The 9,287-nt window shown below is 39.2% G+C and overlaps 1 long non-coding RNA gene across 2 annotated transcripts in view; it reads left to right on the forward strand.

Annotated features, from left to right (window-relative positions):
• Positions 1–7,780, forward strand: part of LOC103591820 — a 13,331-nt gene extending 5,551 nt beyond the window's left edge. Inside the window, exons 2-3 of one of the 2 annotated variants that reach the window (XR_550619.1) lie at positions 1,027–1,121; positions 7,495–7,780. This is a non-coding gene — a long non-coding RNA (uncharacterized LOC103591820). Of the gene's footprint in view, positions 1–1,026; positions 1,436–7,494 lie in introns of those variants that run through there. The other variant, XR_550618.1, reaches the window with a different exon arrangement.
• Positions 7,781–9,287: the final 1,507 nt, after the last annotated feature.

The raw sequence follows: 9,287 nt of genomic DNA on the forward strand, positions 1-9,287 counted from the left end.
CGATCCTGTTGCCGGTCCCGGTCCGGTACGGGCGCAACACTGAGGGTTGCGATCCGTTGCCGGTCACGAAAAAAGACAAAAAAAGGAAAAAAATAATAATAATAATAATAATAATAATACTAGGGGAAACTCTGTGCATGGGGGTGGGAGGAGGCATATGGNGGATCCCATGTGGAGACCGGTTCCCGCTCACTGGCTGAGCGCGGTGCGGGCGCAGCACCGAGGGTTGCGATCCCGTTGCCGGTCCCCGGTACGGGCGCGACACTGAGGGTTGCGATCCCGTTACTGGTCAGTAAAAAAGACAAAAAGGAAAAAAAAAATCAAATGGACATATGTAAAGGTTTATTCCTGTATTCTGAATTTTATTCTATCCATATATATGTCTTTCCCTTTGCCACTACCACACTGTCTTGATTACTATAGTATTATAGGAAAATATGAAATCAGTAAATGTGAGTCCACTAGCTTTGTTCTTTTTCAAGATTGTTTTGATTACCCTGAGTCCCTTAAAGTTTCATGAGAATTTTAGGATCAGCTTGTCAGTTGCTGCAAAGAAGCTAGCTGGGCTTTTGATAGGGATTGCGTTGCATTGCATTGCATGTATAGATCTGGGGTGTAATGCCATCTTGACAATATTAAGTCTACTTCATGAATATGGAATGTCTTTCCATTTATTTAGATTTTAATGTTGTTCAACAATGATTGTAGTTTTCAGTGTACAAACCTTGCATTTATTGTTAAGTTTATTCCTAAGTATTTTTTCTTTCAGATACTACTGTAATTGTTATTGTTTCTTAATTTCATTTTCATGTTGTTCAGTATTAATGTATTAAAATACAATTAGTTTTTTTGTATTGATCTTGTATCCTGCAGCTTGGCTGAAATTGTTTATTAATTTTAATACTTCTTTACTGGGTTCCTTAAACTTTTCTGTATACAAGACCATGTCATCTGCAAATAGAGAAGATAATTTTACTTCTTTCTTCCCAATCTGGATGCATTTTATTTCTTTTCCTTGCCTAATAGAATCTTCAGTACAATGATGAATAGAAGTGACAAGAGCATACGTTGTTGTCCTGTTCCTGAACTTAAGGGGAAAGACTTCATTCAGTATTTCACTGGTAAGTATGATGTTAGTTGTGAGTTTTTCATAGATACCCTTTATGAGGTTGAAGAAGCTCCTTTTTATTCCTAGTTTGAGTGGTTTTTTTTGTTTGTTTGTTTGTTTTAATCATGAAGAGCTGTTGAATTTCATCTAATAAATTTTCTGCATCTATTGAGATGATCATGTGATTTTTGTTCTATTATATTGAAATTATATATTATATTAATTGATTTTTATATGTTAAACCAACCTTGAATTCATGTGATAAATTTCACTTGGTCATGGAGTATAATCATCTCTCAATAAATTGTGGAAATTGGATTGCTAGTATTCTGTTGAAGATTTCTGCCTCTGTATTCATAAGGAATATTAATCTGTAGTTTTCCTGCAATGTATTTGTCTGGTTTTGATATCAGGGACCCATAAAATGAGTTGGGAGTGTTCTTTATTCTACATTTTGGAAGAGTCCATGAAAAATTTTTATTAATTCTTTAAACATTTGGTAGAATTTGCAATTGAAACCATCTGGACCTGGTATTTTCTTTATGGGAAGTTTTTTGATTACTAACTCAATGTTTTTTACTAATTATAGATCTATTTAGGTATTTTATTTCTTATGGTGTCAATTTTGACATTTGTCCATTTCATCTTAGTTATCTGATTTGTCAGCATTCAGTTCATAGTATTCTCTTATTATTTTTTTTATTTCTGTAAAGTTGGTATTGATATTCCCTCTTTCATTTTTTATTTTAGTAACTTGAGTCCTTTTTTTTTTTCTTGGTCAGTCTAGAAATTTGGTTGATCTTTTCAAAGGATCAATTTTTTGTTTTATTGATTTTTCTCTATTGCTTTCTCTGTTTTGTTTGTTTTTGCCCTAATCTTTCTTATTTACCTCCTTCTGCTTTCTTTGGGTTTTGTTTGCTCTCCTTTTTCCATTTCTTAAATGGAAGTTTAGATTTACTGATTTGAGATCTTTTTTCTTTTTTAATATAGATGTTTATAACTATACATTTCCCTCTATGAACTTTTCTCACTGCGTCTCATAAATTTTTATGTTATATTTTCATTTTCATTCATCTCCAAGTACTTTTAAATTTCCCATGTGATTTCTTCTTTGACCATTGGTTATTTAGGAATTGTTTAATTTCAACATTTTTATAAATTTCCCAGCTTTCCTTCTCTCTTTTTTTTTTTGTCTTTTTTTCGTGACCGGTAAGGGGATCGCAACCCTTGGTGCAGTGTCGCCCGAAACCGCACTCAGCCAGTGAGCACACCGGCCATTCCTATATAGGATCCGAACCCGCGGCGGGGTCGTCACTGTGCTCCCAGCGCCGCACTCTCCCGAGTGCGCCACGGGGCCAGCCCCTCAGATTTCCTTCTCTTATTGATTCTAATTTTGTTCCATTAAGTTATAGAACAAACTTTTTGTGATATCAGTTTTTAAAATTTTACTGAGGCTAATTTTATGGTCTAGGATATGACCTGTCCTGGCAGATATTTCATGTGCTCTTGAAAAGGATGTGTATTCTGTTGTCGAGTGTTCTCTGTGAGAGGTCTGTAGCTCTAATTGGTTTATAGTGTTGTTCAATCTTCTGTTTCCTTGTTGATCTCTGCCTAGTTGTTCTATCCATTATTTAAAAAGTCTTCAACTATTTTTGTTAAATTGTCTATTTCTCCCTTTAATGTTGTCAGTTTCTACTTCATGTATTTTGGCACTCTGTCATTTGGTACATGTAGATTTATAATGGCATTATTAGTAATGGATTTAAAAAATTATTATAAAGTATCTTTTTTTATCTTAAAGTAAACTTTTTTTTTTTTTCCTTTTTGTCTTTTTTCATGACCGGTAATGGGATCGCAACCCTCGGTGNGGTACATGTAGATTTATAATGGCATTATTAGTAATGGATTTAAAAAATTATTATAAAGTATGTTTTTTTATCTTAAAGTAAACTTTTTTTTTTTTCCTTTTTGTCTTTTTTCGTGACCGGTAATGGGATCGCAACCCTCGGTGTCGCGCCCGCACCGCGCTCAACCAGTGAGCGGACCGGTCTCTATATGGGATCCGAACCCTCGGCGGGAGCGCCACCACGCTCCCAAGCGCCGCACTCTACCGAGTGCGCCACCAGGCCGGCCCAAAGTAAACATTTTTTTATCTTAAAGTCTGTGTAGCCATTTTAGTTCACTCTTGGGTATTGTTTATATAGTATAGCTTTTTCCATTCTTTTACTTCCAACCTATTTTTGTCTTTGAATCTAAAATATGTCTCTTGTAGGCAATATATAGTTGGATCTTGTTTTTAAAAAATCCATTCTGCCAATCTCTGCCTTTTGATTGGAGTGCCATTTACATTTAATGTGATTATTAAGATAGGATTTACATCTGCCATTTTGCTATTTTTTTAATACCTTTTGTTCCTTTGTTCCTCCAGTATTGCCTCTTCTGTTGTAAATATATATTTTCTAGTATATGTATTTAATTCTTTAGTTCAGATTTTTACCAGTTTCATTTCAGTGATATATAAAAACTTTTCTCCAATATAGCTCTAAACCCTCCCCCTTCCTATTTTTGTCATAAAAACTATATCTTTATACATCAATACAGATTTATAATTTTGCTTTTTTGCAGCTGTTTTTAAAATCAGAATATAAGAAAAGAGTTACAAACAAAAATACATTTATACTATCTTTATTACTTACCCATGTGGTTATGTTTACTCTTTATTTCTTCAATTGTAAGTTATTGTCTATTGTCCTTCTATTTCAGCCTGAAGAACTCCCTTTAGTATTTCTTGTACATTCACACGTGATGAATTCTCTCAGTTTTGTTTGTTTGGTAATATCTTAATTTCTCCTTTGATTTTGAAGGATAGTGTTGCTGGTTATAGAATACTTGGCTGACAGTCTTATTTTGTTAGCACTTTGAGTATATTGTCACTCTGCCTTTTGATTTCCATGAGTTTTGATGAGAAGTCAGCTGTAAATCTTATTTAGTAGCCCTTGTAAGTGGTGAGTCATTTTTATCTTGCTATTTTCAAGATGCTCGCTCTCGCTCTCTCTTTTTTTTTTTCTTTTGGCTTTTGACAGTTTAACCATTATAGATCTAGGTCTAGATTTCTTTGAATTTAATCTACTTGGAGTTCACTGGGTTTCTTTGATGTGCAGATTAGTGTTTCTCGTCAAATTTGGGAGGATTTTTGTCATTACTTCTTCAAACATTCTGTCCTTATTTTCTTATTCCACTTGTTCCAGGACCCCTATCATGTACATTTGATACATTTGGTTCTGACTAACAGGTCTCTGAAGCTCAGCTTATTTTTCTTCAGTCTATTTTCATTCTGTTCTCAAACTGGCTAATCCCAATTGATCTATCTTTATTTTCACTGATTCTTTATTCTGCCAATTCAGATCTGCTGTTGAGCCCCTCTAGTGAGTTTTTTCATTTAGGTTATTGTACTTTCAACTTTTCAGAATTCCTATTTGGTTCTCATTTATGATTTCTCTTGATTGATATTCTCTATTTGGTGAGACATAGTTTTCATACTTTAAGAAAATTCTTTAGACATGGTTTCCTTTGGTTCTTTGAACATATTTATAGCAGCTGATTTACAATCTCTGCCTATTAGGTCTAATGTCTGGGCTTTCTCAGGGATAGTTTCTAGTGATTGCTTTTTTCTTATATTTGGACTGTACTTTCTTGTATCTTTGCATGTCTCATAATTCTTTTGTTGAAAACTGAACATTTGAAATAATATAATATGGCAACTCTGGAAATCAGATTTACTCACCCTTCCCCAGGGTTGTTTGTTGTTGTCATTCATTTGTTTACTGACTTTTCTGAACTAATTCTTAAAAGCCTGTATTCTTTGTTGTGTGCAGCCTCTAAAGTATTGCCTCAGTTAACTTAGCGGCAGCTCATGATTAGACAGAGAATTCCTTAAATGCCCTGAACCAGTAAGATTCCCAGCCTTTGCCTCGGTGCTCTGTGTGTGTGTTGGGGCATACATACCTTTAATGCTCTGGCACACAGTTTACAACTCTACTTTACTCTTACCTTCCTGCTTTTGTAAAGCCTAAGGTAAGCCAGAGATTAAGAGATTAAGGCCTTCTTCGGTGTTTCCTGAGCAGGCACACAGTTCTGCCCATGCACATGGCCTTCTAGATTCCCAAGAATATGTTGGACCCTTTCAAAGACCTCTGTGGACATCTCATTCCCCAGTTTTTTCTTTTAAGTTTTTTCGTCAACCTCATGTTAGCCCTAAGGTAGCTGCAATATTTAACAATTACCACTGATGGTTTTTGACAAATGCCTGAGGTTCTCACAGAGTAAGCTCTGAGTCAAATCAAATAAAGTCAAGTGGAGACGAAAATGGCGGCGGGTCTGGAGCGCCCACGTCAGGAAACAGCGCGACCCTGAGAGCTGTGTGCTGTGATACCAGAGTATTGACTGCATTTACAACTCCCTGGAACGGGGCTTCTGGAGAACTCCAGACCCTTTGTGTTTTCTCCAGTGGCTGCTAAGCTACTGGTTTTCACAGTTTCTGTGGCTGCAAAGTTGTCAGTTTCTGAGGCTACTGTAGAGCTAAGGAGTTGAAGTTCCACAAAGGTCACTGTTCTCACTGAGATTCAACTGTTTTTCTTGAGTAAACATGCCTTAGATTGTTGTAAGCCTTTAGTTACCTTCCAGTTTAAATAGTTCCGGCTGGTGTTCTCAATCTTTCCTCGCTTTTCTGTCTCCCTTTTGCTCTTCTTACTCTCCCCCATCTTGTTGTTGTTCTTCCTAAATTCTCTGTCCCTTTGCCTTATTTTCTTCAAGCTCCAGAAGGTGAGCAGAGAAAGGACTTAGGGAAGGAAAATGATAGTGCTGATAGGGTCAGAAGGATCGTCCCAGAGAAGCAATAGCTCCAGCTACTCCTCAGAATGTAGTTTCTCCTCTGCAGAAAGGAGACCAAGGAGGGTGGTGGGGTGGAAAGCTAGAGGACTGGGAGAGGAAATGACATGTGTGGCCACGGGGTTTGCCAAGAGAAGCCTGCAGCCTGCTAGGGGCATTCCATTGGTGACAGAGATCCTCCAACCATCTTCCTCCAGTTTTCTGCATGGAGAAGAAAACCGATCAAAGGCTTCCTCGGCTTCTGCTCCCCACTGTGTTGTCTGCCCTCCAGCCAGGTCTGTCTCTGCACTGCCCCCCACTCTAGATGAGTGTGACTTACTTGGTCCCTTTACTTATGCTGTCCACATGCTCGAGATGCCTTCGCTTCCCCTTCTTCTTGAACATTTCCCTTCTACCAGCCAAGTTGGCCACTTTGTCTCTAAAACTCTCCTTTCTTTGAGCCTTACTCTCTGCATTCCTTATTTGGCAATCACTTAATATTGCGAAGCGCATAAGGACTGGTGATGTGGCTTCTGCTATTGAGAAGCTTCCTGTAGAGAGATGACCATGGAAATTAATCTGAGACATTCACTCAAGGCGGTAGAACAGAGAAGCAGAGGCTCTGTTCCCGCATACTTCTCTGGCCGTCCCTCCCCACCGCCCCACAGCCACCACATGCCCCACGATCCACCATGTTAAACCACTGCCTATTCTCGAGGGTACCATGCTCTGTTACCTGTGTGCCTTGAGCTTGGTGTTCCCTATGTCTAGCATTCTTCCCCTTCTCTACCTAGCTAACTGTTACTTTTCATCTAACTAAAATAAGATGTATATATCAATGCTTACTAAAATTCACTTGTTGGCAAGCCACATTTAAGATTTTCTCCCTATCCATGCACTGCTTGTAATTCAAATCAATATTATTATTTTTTAATCTTTATTTTTTATTATTTTATTATTATTATTATTTTCTTTTTTTTTTTAATCTTTTTTTTTTTTTTTTTTTGGCGGCAGGCCGGTGCAGAGATCTGAACCCATGATCTTGGTGTTACCACTACCATGCTCTCCCAAGGGAGCTAACTAGCCAGCTTCAGAAGTATGGAAGTTTTTTGTTTTTTGGCTGCTGACCAGTAAGGGGATCAGAACCCTTGACCTTGGTGTTATTGACACCAGGCTCTAACCACCTGAGCCAACTGCGCAGCCCAATTCTATTTTTAAAACTTAGCCTCCCCTTTAGCTTCACACTGAGCAGTGTGAAGATCACATTCATGATCTGCATAATTGGTTTTCTCATTATATTTTTTTCTCACATTCAAACATATAACTTAAAAATTAAAAATTGGTCCATGTACTACTTAAAATTATTTTGCATGTGATATAGATGCCATACTGTTGTCAAGACCACTAGCCTGCCTGACGCACAGGTACCATTATGAAAAACCTACTCTTACTATAACTAACTGTTTGTGGGTCATCCTCAGTATCCCTGTTCTGAGAAGCCTTTTTTTTTTTTTTGGCAGCTGGCCTGTACAGGGATCCAAATGCGTGACCTTGGGGTTATAAGGCTGCACTCTAACCAACTGAGCCAATTGGGCAGCCTTGAGAAGCCTTTCTTGATGCCCCCAGAAGGTCTCAGGTGCTCCTTCCCCCGCACTACATTGAACATGCCCCCATCTCAGTTTTTTTATAGCATAGAAATTGTAGTTTTTCACTTGTCTCTGTCCCTATTAGACTGTGAGCTCCTTGAGGGCAAGATGATTTTCTTTTCTTTTTTTCCCAGCATCAATAAAAGTACTTGGAAAAATAGTAAATGTTCAGTAGAATTTTGTTGCATGAGTTTCCATAACTACTATGTATTATAATTTCTGTTTCTGTGTGTGAATCCTTTCTCTGATCAGATTGTCCTAGGAATTTTTGTGCCACTCAGTGCCAGCTCACAGCAGGTGTGCAGTAAGCTCGTGCAAAAATGAGTGAATAGGGAGTGTATGAGGCAGTGAACGGACATCACACATGTTGCCTTCAGCCCTGCAGCTCGTAACATTTACCCAGAACTCACTCTTCCCATTGTGGTCCCCACCTGTGTCATTGTTTAGCTGAGTAACTTTGGGGAATGGGGCTTCAGTTTTCCTGCTTCTAAAATGAGAATTTTAATTATTTGTTTGCCTATCCCAATCTGTGCTAAGTTTCCTCCATGTGTGAGTCCATATGTGGCAACAAAATGAAATGCTGAAAAGTGTACGATTTTTGGACAAAATGTATCTCATCCAGGTAAAGGCACCATTACTTTTTCCAAGTTGCTTTCTTTTGCAACATCAGTACCAGAAACAGACATTAAATGTTTCACACAGTCCAAACACATCCGATGTGGCAAGTGCTTTACACATTTTATATGTTTCCTTAACTCCCCAGTAAATGGGAGTTAAGTCTATTTTCTGCAGAGAAAAACTGAGGCTCCATAGAGACTCCGTAACTCACCCAAAGTCACCCCACAATGAGGCAGAGCCTCTTTCCTCAAGGGTTGACCCCTCCAGTGTTTTTTCCTATGACCCAGTCTCTTCTGGCCAATCCATTGAAGGGATCCCTGGCCTCCTGGGAGTCCTTGTCACACTGCCTGTCTTGGTCCAGGGTGAGCCTTCCACACAGGAACAGCTGCTGTGACCTGAGGGCTGGTCCCGGCAGTCCTGCCAGCAGCCACTGTGCTGGTCCCAGCACTGGCACTGCTCTGCAGAGGAAGCGCGGGCATTTGGCCCTGGGCATCCTGGACTGCAGCTTCCTTTGTTTCACGGGCTCTTCTGAGCCTTGGCTTCCAGAATCATGGTGGTCCGCTAGAGACATCCTAAAGGTCATGTACCTAATCCTGCCTTCTGATGATGGCTGGGGACTAACTGGCAGAGCAGAGGGAGCAGACTCCCCCTGGACATTATCCTTTCAGATTAGGGGCCTGCCTTCACTGTCAACTTCCTGATGAGCTGCGAGAGCTCTCACCCAGGAATCTGCACTCTCCCGAGCCCGTGGCCCACTTGTCTTCTACCAGACAGCTCGTCCTGCCTTCAGGCACCTAGATTTAAACATATAAAACTAAACTCATCCCTTCCCTGAACCTACTTCTCAGGTCTTTTCTTTCTTAGGTTGAAGGCATAACCTTGCAGAAACCTGAGTGTCATCTCTGACCCCATCCATTATGCCACCTGGGTTGTTCCTGTCTCCTGCCTGGATTACTGTAACAGTCTCCTAACTGGTTTTCCTGTCTTAGATCTAGCCCACTGCAGTCCGTTCTCCACATTAACCCAAATCTGGTTATATCACTCTGTCA

Source organism: Galeopterus variegatus, unplaced genomic scaffold (genome assembly GCF_000696425.1).
Source record: "Galeopterus variegatus unplaced genomic scaffold, G_variegatus-3.0.2 Scaffold1035, whole genome shotgun sequence".
NCBI lineage: Eukaryota > Metazoa > Chordata > Mammalia > Dermoptera > Cynocephalidae > Galeopterus > Galeopterus variegatus.